Source organism: Suricata suricatta, chromosome 12 (genome assembly GCF_006229205.1).
Source record: "Suricata suricatta isolate VVHF042 chromosome 12, meerkat_22Aug2017_6uvM2_HiC, whole genome shotgun sequence".
Classification (NCBI taxonomy): domain Eukaryota; kingdom Metazoa; phylum Chordata; class Mammalia; order Carnivora; family Herpestidae; genus Suricata; species Suricata suricatta.
In genome coordinates this window covers 7,088,647-7,100,335 of record NC_043711.1, presented here as the reverse complement: position 1 = coordinate 7,100,335, position 11,689 = coordinate 7,088,647, and the positions used below count along the sequence as shown (strand labels likewise).

Sequence of the window (11,689 nt, the reverse complement as noted above, 5' to 3'; positions counted from 1 at the left end):
CATTACCTCCACTCTCTGCAGGGAGCTCTGGATGGGCAGTCGGCGGGAATCCAACTTCACCCCGAAGATGGCCAGAGCGTGTCCATCCACTGGCTTGTTGAATATGTACCTGGGGGGATGGTGGAGGGTCACCCCACTGGCTCTGAAGCACCCACACAACCTCGTGTAGTTGCAGAGATGGCCTGTATGACCTCATGAGGCTGCAGTGATGGCGGTAAATCTTTCGGAGGGGCAGAAGTGGCCTCTGGACATTTAGATGGCTTCACTGCCAATCTGCACAATCCTGGGAAGTGACGTATGTGGCTATGCAATCTCGTGGGCCTTCAGAGATAGTCCGAACCATGAAACGTGGTGTGACTCCATTAAGTAGGCAAGGTGGCCCATACAACCCCAGAGACCTAAGGGATGGTCTCTGCGACCTACCGGTGGCAGGTGTGGTCTGGACAACCTCATGGAGCAATGTGGTCGGCTAAGAGTATTTCATGGGTAGCAAAGAATACCATCCTTAAGTGCAACAGAAGTGTCCTGCTTCTCTACCCGTTCAGTTTCTTGGCATTCCTGGTCCTCTGGCCAAGTTGGGGATACGGGGACTCACCGGGCCTGGATGTCCACACCCAGGGCCTCATTGTTGAGGTAGAAGAAAGTCTTATTTGGCATTAGCTGGACCTCAAATGATGGAAGCACTAGGTGGAGAAAAAGCAGTGGGCACCCTCAGTATTTCACTCCCTCCCCTGTCCCCTTCTTGTCCACTCTTTCCTCAGTGACTCTGGCAATCCTCAAGGACTGGAACACATGGTCCTGCTCACCAGCATCTGTCTTAGGCCCCAGCACACAGTAGGTGCACCATGAGACTTCCTTTCCATTTCCCGTCCTGTTTCCTGCATGTCCCGCCTCGCCCTGCCCATCACCTCCTGCTCACCATACTCCCTGACATCAAAGGCCGCCTGGAACTTCTGCTTGGTTGCACTTTGGTAACTGGCTTCGATGCTCCAGGTCCCAAGACTGAGACACAGAGAGTTAGGAGAGATGAGGACTGAGAAGGAGACCCTCCATCCCTCCGCCCACAGGGCTCCCAGCTGGGCACCTGACAATTTCTGGGAGGTTAAAAGAGCTCGCGAGGAAACCTTCCTTGGCCAGCAGATCCTGGCTGATCACGGTGGTTCCTTCTGGGTTCTGTGGGGACAGGGCGTGGGTGTTCATGCCCCAGGCCATCAGCACATGATAGAACCTCAGTGTATGGGACCCACCTTCCCATCAAGAGAGGCCACCTTGATGTCCAGAGTGAATGTTCTGGTGACAGGGTCCATCTTGTGGTTCACAGCAAACACCCGGTATTGAACTGGGGGAAGAGGGGAAACCCTGAGTGTTGGATAGAATCTGGAAAGGGAGGTAGTCATCAGACATTTTGCATGGGAAGGGGGGGGACTTTGGATAGAAGGAGACCTTGGGAGGTGAAACACCTCAGGCATTGTTTGGGAGACAGGGAAGGGGACTCAGCATCTGCCTCAGGTCAAGTGCCTGGGGGCTGTACCCAAGTGATCAGGGGTGTAGATAGTCTTGTCGGTCTGGATGAAGATGTAGCCAGCGTGGGGAGCCACCAGCACTATTTTCTCCATGAATGAAGAGTCCGAGATGGGCGCCCAGCTTGCCCGGATGATGACGTACTGCTGTCCTGCTTGTGGAGGGTATACCAGGCTCTCGGGTATCTGGGGGAGAGATGCCCAAACTCCTCAGGCCCTGCTGTGTCCATCCCTGGGGGCAAAGCCCTGGGCCAGATTGTCAGGTGCCCAGAAATAATTGAATGGGGGCCCTCTGGCTCCCCTGTTGCTCCTGCACAAGGTCATCCAGCAAAGGACTTCGGCCAAGAGAAGGGTGCAGTCAGTCCGAGCCACCAGCAGAGGGCGCCTTTTATTAATTCCCACAAAGACATCATAAAAGCTCCTCACTGCCCTTCGTTTGGAGCCCAGACTCAGGGGACTTTGGATTTCTAACGGACAGGACGTAAGAGGAGCAGTAAGTATATCTAAACCCTGCATGTACTCTCCAGTGACCCTCGTGGGGAGTCCCTCTAGAGTCTGCCCCTCTCTGTCCGTGCTTCTGACCCAGAGCCTCCCTTTCTGAACACCCACTCTGGCCGGTCACCTACCATCACGGATGCCTGATTCATAAAGTGGTTTTCCGGTGAGAGAATGAGCTGGCTCTTCGCCACCGTTGTCTTCTTCATGGGGAAGTCCCATACGGTGAGGTTCACCTCGAGGGTCCCGGTGAGGGGCTGCCTGGAGTCCGAGTGAGCCTGTACATGGATGTTCACAGGGCTGCCGACCCGCAGGACTCGGGGGGTCACCAAGATGTACCTGTTAGCGGACACATGCAGGGACATGGGGGGACCCACGTGGGGGACGCAGCAGCAGAGAGGCAGGGTCCCATGCAGGGAGTCATGCAGACCACAGATGTGCAGGCGGTAGTGAATGCCCTCAGCTTCCCACACTCACAGTGGCTCAGCACAGGCCAGAGGGGTCCCCACGAGGAGCAGAAGCAACCCCACAGGCCAGGGCGCGTCCATGGCAGGGGTGGGGGAGGCTGATGTGTGCAGCCACAGGCCGCAAACACCTGTCCTCTTGTCCACCCCAGCTCTGGTCTGTTTGCCTTGGCCTGGCCTGGCCGAGTTAATATCTAAACAGACGTGGGGAGGGAATCGCCATGAATCCAATGGGGGAAGAAGAGGCTGCTCCTCCCTTCCCAGCCAAGCCTCCACGGAGGGTGGGGCAGCTACCCTAAGACGCATTCCAGGGGCGTCCGGGCGGCTCAGTCTGTTAAGCATCCGACTACGGCTCAGGTAATGATCTTGAGGTTCTTGGGTTCAAGCCCTGCATTGGGCTCTGTGCTGACAGCTCAGAACCTGGAGCCTGCTTCGGATTCTGTGTCTCCCTCTTTCTTTCTGCCCTTCCCCCGCTTGCACTCTGTCTCTCACTAAAAAATAAATAAACATTAAAAAAAAACCCCTAAGTATTGCAGTTCCCCACTTGGAGGCCTGGGGGTGGGGGGAGGGATTGTCCTTTCCATGACCCGTGCGATCTTATCCTGAAGCCTTCCCCTCTACCAGCAAGGAGCCCAGGCCATGTGCACTGGGAGGCTGGACTCAGAGCCCGCTTAGGATTGACTGGTAGGGGCAGGAAGAAACAGGATGGTCCCCACCTCGGAGCTTGGGTAACTGTGAGCTGCTCGGGTAGCTGCTCAAACAGGGGCTGCACAGGCTTCATATCTTCATTTCGCGGGTCACAGGCATGAGCAGCCGTGGCCGTTAGCCATCTGGCCCCAGGACCCGCCATCAGGGAACCTTCTCAAAAATGCACAGGTCAAATCCTCTCGCTGGGCTTCAGATCTTTCTACACAATTACGCTTGGTAAGTTGTGACCATTGTCCATTGTTCTTACATCATGCCAAGCTCTCTGGGCTTCTTTTTTCCAGAAGGCAAATTATACATATTGAACCAGGGACACAAACACATCATGCTTGAGGCATTCCTGGAAGAAGGCTTTCTCTGTCCCGAAATAATTTTCACTGCCCGTTTAATATGCCCTTTAAAGACGTTGGAGCCACTTTGTGGTCCTGCCTCTGAGGAGCAGATGGCAATGCAGACCCGTTTGTCTGGTTCTTCGTTTCTTTGGGAGGCCAACACTGCCGGCTTGGAGAGCCTGGGAAAGCCCAGATCTTCCGAAACAATGGTCATGTATATACACTCATCTAACAAAGATTAGGTAAGTATTTACTCTGAGCCCAACCCCTCCTTAGCACGCTGGGGACGCGGCAGTGACCACAAGACAATATCCCTGCCCCTGTGATGTGGACATTTACTGAGAACTCGTCTTTTCTCCTTAAACCTCACAGCCTCTTGGGGCACCTGGGTGGCTCAGTTGGTTAAGCGGCCGGCTTCGGCTCAGGTCATGATCTCACAGTTCGTGGGTTCGAGCCCCGGGTCGGACTCTGTGCTGACAGCTCGGAGCCTGGAGCCTGTCTTCAGATTCTGTATCTCCCTCTGTCTCTGACCCTCCCCTGCTTGTGCTGTCTCTCTCTGTTTCTCAAAAATAAATAAAAAACATTAAAAAAAAAAAACAAACCCTCGCAGCCTCTTGTTAATTAGGTTTAACCTGTGCCTGCTTTCCAGACTCTGCTTCTGCAGAGAGCTAGCAAACCTGATGTGTTAGAAAAAAAGCGGGGTGGGGGGGGACTGGAATCGAATCATTTATTCCTCGGGCATTTATTGAGCACCTACTGTGTGCCAGGTGCTGTTCTGCATGCTTTGTGTACACTGACAGGAGTCCCATATTTATGCTGCAGTGAGAGTTACCACCCATTCTACAGATGAGGACACTGAGGTCTGGTGAAGGCAAGCAACTTGCCTGTGTCAGGCGGGTGAGCCGTGAGGCTCTGGGTAATACTCTTGAGTCCGTGGTAAACAATCTCTCATGAAGCAAACAATCAACAGAATCAGATGAAGACCTGTGTCAGGGAAGCAGGTGAGACCTAACTTGGAAGGTTCTAGAACAGTGGCCTCCATTTGGGGTGGCGTGTTCCACTGTTGTTCGTGCTCTCCGGGAATCTGCGCTAGTTCTGAACAGCCCTCCCTCAGCTGGGCGTGAGCTCTCCTCGTCACATCGCAGTGCCCCCACCGGTGTCCCCATGCTCCCTCTGTCCCAGGGGCCCCTAGGTGTCCGGAGCAAGGGGTTGTCCAAAGGTGAAGGATGGCAGGACGCCCTTCCCAGTCCCCCTCACCTGCCTGTGCAGTCTGGGCTCCCTCTTAGCATAACAGTATCTGTCTCCCAAGTGGGAACTCTTTTATTTTATTATATTATTTTATTTTATTATATTATTTTATTTTATTTTATTTTATTTATTTATTTTGAGGGACAGAACACGAGCAGGGGAGCAGGGGTGGGGCAGAGAGAGAGGGAGAGAGAGAATCCCAAGTAGGCTCTGCACTGTCAGCACAGAACCCGATGCAGGGGCTCGAACTGGTGAACCATGAGATCATGACCTGAGCTGAAGCCAAGAGTCAGATGCTCAACCGACTGACGCACCAGGCGCCCTCCCGCGTGGGAAACTTTGTCAGGTAAGCGCATCCGAGGCTTTTGAAGCGAGCTCCGACCTGCAGCTCCCTTGAGCTCCGGCTTTGGCACGGGAGAGGGCTCAGGAAGGAAGACAGTGCCCCGGGTACCAGTGAGCAGCAGAGGAGACCGGAAACATTTTGAAAACAAGCGCGGGGGGCGGGGCGGGGAGGCTTCTGTGATGCAGCGTAGTCACCCCGGGAAGGACAGATGATCGGATTGGTGGAGGGGTTGAACAAATGGACGGAGACAAAAGTGGGTGCTGGGTGAATGAGTGCCAGGAGCTCGCATCTCACGAAGAATAAGCATTTGCTCAATAACTAATAAAATACATAAAATAAATCTGAGCACCATGGGCGTGGCTGGCCTTGTCGTAGGCACTGGGGACACAGCAGGGAACTGGACGGAAACCCCTTCCCGTGGGGTGTGGGTATCTACCATGGCTGCTGGTCACCTGGACTGTCCCTTTGAGGCCTCTCAGCAATCTAAGGACCCATTGACCCATTTTGCAGATGCAAAAAACGGCACCAGAAGGTGAAATGTCCTGCCCTGTGTTGTGCAGCTAGGAAACTGGGGCACACGGAGGTTAAGTGAGTCGCCTTAGGTCACAAAGCAAGTTAAGTGAGCCTGTGTGAGAGGGAGCCAGAGAAGGGTAAGGGGTTGGAGGCTGGCTGTGGGCTACACCCAGGTCCCAGTCAAAGGTCAAGTCCAACCTCGGCCACGAGAGGACGCCGGCGAGCCTCCGGCCAGCGCGAGGAGCGCTCGGCCCCCTCCCACAGGAATGCGGGTGGTGGAGGGAGGGGCCGCTGGCCGCGCGCCCGGAGCAGCTGCCGCCGCCGCTCGGATCCCGCCCGCCTTCCCCTCCCTGGGACCCGGGGTTTGCAGCTCCGAGGCCAGGGCGGGAGGGACGGCGTTGCAGGGATGTGTGGCCTCTGTTTTCGCTCCCTCCTCCTCCAGGCTTCCAGCCCACAGCTTCCCGGGAAAGGCCGGGCAGGATCCAGGAGGCAAGAAATAATACAAATACCAACATTTCAGTGAGCGGCTGTCGTTTATGAAACACTTAAGTCCTGGCACTTAGGAGGGGCTCGCTCTCCAGCAGTCCTTCCATTTCACAGATGAGGAAACCGATGCTCAGAAAAGTGGCGTTTCTTGCTCAGGTCGGAGGGGTCAGGAGCGTCTTAATCTAGATGAAGCGGCCAGGACGCGTCCTGCTTCGTCACTTTCTGTGTCAGCCTAGATTTCTCCCCCAAGGGCTTCTTGGTCCCCAAGCCTTCTGGAACTGGCCTGCCTCCTGATCCCTGAGGACATGCACCAGATAGATGCCTCTGTCTTCCGGTCCACGGAGGTCTGGCTGGTAGTGAAATTTCTGGGGAAGCTTGTTGCTTGCTGGAGGGGGTGCGGTGGGGTGTGGAGAAGTCGCCTTTGGGGTTGATTACTGGGTCTGCAAGCACTGTGGTAGGCGCCCCAACAGAACTGACAGCCTGGCCAGGGAAAACTGCCCCGAAACAAGCAGCGAGGAAGGCCAGAGAAAGCTCCTAACCCATCCAGCCTGGGGAATCAAAGAAGGCATCCTGGAGGAAGCCATATCTAGGCTGAGACCCGAAAGTCTGAAAGTCTCAGGAAAGTAAGAGTAATCTGGGGAAAGGTTAGGGGCGGGAGACAGAAGAAGGGCTTATTTCAGGGGGAGGCAACAGCCCAGGCCAAGCCCTGGAGGCAAAGTGGAGCCCGGTGATTTGGGGTAAGAAAAGGGTCTTGAAATCCTTATCGAATCCTATAGAGATTCAATCCTCTTAAAATCCAACAATGAGTCTCAGTGTTTTGTTTGTTTTTTTAATATATTTTTTGGTTTATTCATTTATTTTGAGAGAGAGAGCATGAAAGCAAGTAGGGGAGGGGCAGAGAGAGGATCCCAAGCAGGAGTCAGTGCAGAATTCATGAACTCCTGAACCAAAATCAGGAGTCAGATGCTTAACCGACTGAGCCCTGAACACAAACTCATTTTGATGCATTAATCTACCCACCCATTCTTTCGTTTGTCAGGTATTTGGGTATCTATCATGTGCTACTGATGTGGCCCAGCAGACGAAGTCTCCCCAGGGAGGTGACATTCAAGTGGGGGGAGACAGGCAAGAACCGGATAATTTTCGTAGGTCAGGATGACAAATAGAGCAGGTTCGGGGGATAGAGCGACAGGGTACTATCTTGTGGTCTCTCGGAGAAGGTGACATCTGAGCGCCTACAGGAACTGAAGGAGGGAGCCATGTGGCTATCTGGGAAGAGTGTTCTAGGCAAATGGAACAGCAAATACCAAGGCCCTGAGGTAGCAGTGTGCATGGAGCATTTAAGAAATAGTAAGGAGGTCAGTGTTTCTGGAAGGAAGCAGGTGAAAGGGAGAGAGTTGGAGATACTTTGAAATTAATGTTTCAGGATCAGAACATGGCAGAGGCCTGGTAGCTGGGGATTTTGAATCTAAGTAAGAGGGGGAACCATTGGAGAATTTTGGAAAGAAGAGCAGCGTTAGCTTTCTGTTTTAACAGAATTAGTCTTTCTTACTCTGACCTGAAATCCAAAGGTGACAGTGATAAGAAGGATGAATCATTCCATGACATAAAAATAAGGCCATGTTACATCACAGAAAAGTTGAAATAATAGAGGAAAAGTGTACTTCATATTACAGACTCTAATCTCCATTATATGTAAAGAGTTTCTAAGAATTAATAATAAAAATATAAATAATCCAAGGACACCTGGGTAGCTCAGTAGGTTAAGCGTCTGACTCTCAGTTTCAGCTCAGGTCATGATCTCACTATTCGTGAGTTCAAGCCCCACATAGGACTCTGTGCTGACAACACGGGGCCTGCTGGGAATCTCTCTCTCTGCCTCTCTCCCCACCCGGCATATATAAACAGTCCAGTAGAAACACTTGAGCAAGGGGCACCTAGGTGGCTCAGTCGGTTAGGATCTGATTTCAGTTCAGGTCGTGATCTCACAGTTTGTGAGTCGAGCCCGCATCAGGCTCTGAGCTGTCAGCACAGAGCCTAGAGCCTGCTTCGGATTCTGTGTCTCCCTCTCTCTCTGCCCTTCCCCTACTCACACTCTGTTTCTCTGTCTCTCAAAAATAAATAAAAACCTTAAAAAAATGTAAAAAACCTGAGCAAAACGTGTGATTGGGACAGTCACAAAAAATGAACTATGAAAGTTTCTTTGACCTATGAAAAGACAGCCTTCCTCATAATAAGAGAAATGCAAGTTAAAACACGAGAAATGTGAGATACTAATTTTTATCCTTAGATTGGCCAAAATTTAGAAGACTCATAATGCAAAGTGTGGGGAGGCTCTGAAGAAGGGACCGTGGTAACATATGGACATGAATTCTTCCCAATAGGGATGGATTTGATAATGTTCATAAAAATTACAAATGCGTAGTTTCCTTGGCCAAGTAATCCCGTGAGAGAGGCACATGCACGTGTGTGAAATGATGTGCGCACACAAGGTCATCGCGGCAGCCGTTTACATAGTAGGAGGAGACTGGAGAGAGCCCAAAGACGCATCAGTAGGGGACCACGTGCATAAATTATTGTCCATCTATGCGATGGAATATTTTGCAGTTATGCAAAAGCATGAGGGTGTCTGCTCGGGCTGATAAGGAAACACTTTCAGGACAGACTATTCAAGGAAAGAACTAAAGTTTGCATTTAGGTGTATAGTGTGCGGCTTTTTGTGGAAAAGATCACAGTTTTCCAATTACATTCATTTTTTTTAATGTGATAAAATCTGCACAACATAAAACTTACCGTTTTAGTCGTTTCCCAGTGTAGGTTGACCGCTTCCAAGCACATTCACATCACTGCGCCACCATCCCCGCCATCCGTCCCCGGAACTGCCCATCCTTCCGATCTGAAACTCTGTCCCCACAAAATGCTAACTTCCCATTCCCCCTCCCCCAGCCTCTGTTAACCACTGTTTCACGTTTTGTCTATGAATTTGCATATTCTCTGTACCTTATATAAATGGAATCGGACGCTGTATTTATCCTCTTGTGTCCGGCTTGCCTCACTCTGATCCCTTCAAGGTTCATCCGTGCTGCAGCAGGTGCCAGAATTTGCTTCCTTTCTAAGGTTGAATAACATTCCTTTGTGTGTATATACCAGTTTGCTTATCAGGTTTTTTTTCTTGTATAATCAAAAAGAAAATCTGGATATCGTGCTCTGTCTCTGTCTCTCTCTCTGTCTCAAAAAATAAACAACCATTAAAATTTTTTTTAAAAATGAAAGAAAATCTGGATAGATAACTCGAGGTGGGGGTTGCCAGGAATTGGGAAAAGAGGAAGGCAGGAGATTTTCTTTTAATGTTTATTTATGTTCGAGAGAGGGAGAGAGACAGTGTGAGCAAGGGAGGGGCAGAGAGAGACGGGAACAGAGCTCTGTTCTGACAGCAGAGAGCCTGATGTGGGGCTCAAACCTACACGCTGTGAGATCATGACCTGAGCCGAAATTTGACGAGCAACTGACTGAGCCACCCAGGTGCTCCTAGGAGAATTGTGTTTTAAAATATTCTTTTAGGTGTGCCTGGCTGGCTTAGTCAGTAGAACACACGCCCCTCAATTGCAGGGTTGTGAGTTCAAGCCCCACATTGGGCATCGAGCCTACTTAAAGAAAATTAAATATATATGCACATGTATATTAATTTTTTAAAACACTAGGCATTTTATCTACTCAAAAGCTGTTTTTAAAGATCCTCTGGGCGAGTGGAGAATGGATTGTAGGGGGAGTGAGTGCCAAAGGGGAGAGGGGGGAGGAGGCTGGTGCAAGACTCCAGGTGAGAAGTGGTGGTGGTTGGATTAGGTTGGGGGCTCAGGAAGTGGTTGGTTCTGAATATATTTTACAGGTCAAGTGAAGAAGATCTGATTAGCTGTGAGGTATGAGAGAGAGGAGGTAGAGATGATTCCGAGAGTTTTCGCGTGAACGATTAGAACAGACTTGGCTCTAAGATGGGAGAGAGGACAGAGGGGCAGGTGTGAGTGCAGACATGGAGAACCGAGGGTTAGCGCTTCAACACCATCTCATTGGCCCGGTTTGGTTAGTCAGCAATAGCATCCAGCGAAAATGTGGTAACATCCCTCCCCGCCCCGCCCCTCCCCACTGCTTTTGCTTTTATGTTGCCATCTGGTTTGGTGGTGATTCTTCTTTATATGCAACAGAAACTGACTCAGGGTGATTTAAGCTGCAAAGGAATTTATCGGGCGAATGCTGGGGGCTAATGAAATCACCAGCCTTGGGAGATGGACAGGGACAAAGGGGGGTGCAGGGCAGGAGCTTAAGTCATCCTCTTTTTTTAAAAAAATTTTTTTAAATGTTTTATTTATTTTTGATACAGAGAGAGACAGAGCATGAGAGGGGCAGGGGCAGAGAGAGAGGGAGACACAGAATCTGAAGCAGGCTCCAGGCTCTGAGCTGGCTGTCAGCACAGAGCCCGATGCGGGGCTCGAACCCATGAACGTGAGATCTGACCTGAGCTGAAGTCGGAGGCTCAACCGACTGAGCCACCGAGGCGCCCCTTAAGTCATCCTCTTGAAGCCAATCAGCAGCTCTGGCTTTTCGCAACAATTCTGGCAATGCCTCTGTCCCTCCTGCCACTCCCCTTCCAGATCCCTCTTCCTTTGGGGGGTGGGTTCTCAAATCTAAAACCTGTGCATCTGTTGAGTAGAATTGGGTCACATGCTCACTTCTGTAGCTGCTGGGAAATCTGAGAGGGAGGGTCTGCTATGTTCTCACCCCGGGAGTCTATGAGGATGTGGTTTGTAATACTGCATGTGCCACCTGCAAATAACTAGAGATTGGCTGACGATAATGGCGTTTCCTTGCTGGCAAGGAGATATATTTGTCTTTCAAAATAACTTTTTAAGGGAGTTTTTTTCTTTTCCAAACAAGAGAATATTGGACCTAGAATTCCGGACAGTGGAGACTATTGGGGTAAGGCAGGCAGCAAATATCAATAACGTCCCAATGGTGGCGTCTGATGGTGGGCTCGTGTGCAAGAGTTTTGCTCCCCTGCTCTTTTGCACACGTACATTACATCCGTCAGAGTCCCGGACGGAGAGAGGCAGTACAGTCAAAGCGGGTAATTTGGGGATCAATGAAGACAGGGATGATCGCAAAAGTAGAGACAGAAGGTAGGTAGTCCCATGGAGTGCAGTGCCCTCCGCTGGCTTTGTGGGTCCTGTGGCCATCTTAGCTGAAAGGGACAAAGAGGGGGAGTGGCTCTCAGAAACGGGAGCTGGGGCCTCAGATAAGAGATGCTGGAAGCACAGTGACCCCCATGGAGGGAGCTCAGGGGATAAAAACGCTGGTCTCTCTCCTCCCAGCCTCCTTTCTCCGGCTGATGCTGAACCCAACACAACCAAAAACCCGATGTGGAGGAACCTGGCTGATGGCATCCTTGGGTGAACCTCTTGGGGCAGTCCAAAGACCTCTTACACACGTGTGCTCCCTATGTTCTTCTTTAAAAACGTATTTAAATTTTAAATTGAGATATAATTCATACACCATGAAATCTGCCATTATAAAGCATGAGATTCAGCGGGT

The 11,689-nt window shown here is 51.1% G+C and overlaps 1 long non-coding RNA gene across 1 annotated transcript; it reads left to right on the top strand.

Moving 5' to 3' along the window:
- The first annotated feature begins 3,116 nt into the window (after positions 1-3,116).
- Positions 3,117-3,927, top strand: LOC115273107. Its single transcript, XR_003900682.1, has 3 exons — positions 3,117-3,403; positions 3,588-3,758; positions 3,889-3,927. It is a non-coding gene; the product is annotated as an uncharacterized LOC115273107 (long non-coding RNA).
- The last annotated feature ends 7,762 nt before the right edge of the window (positions 3,928-11,689 follow it).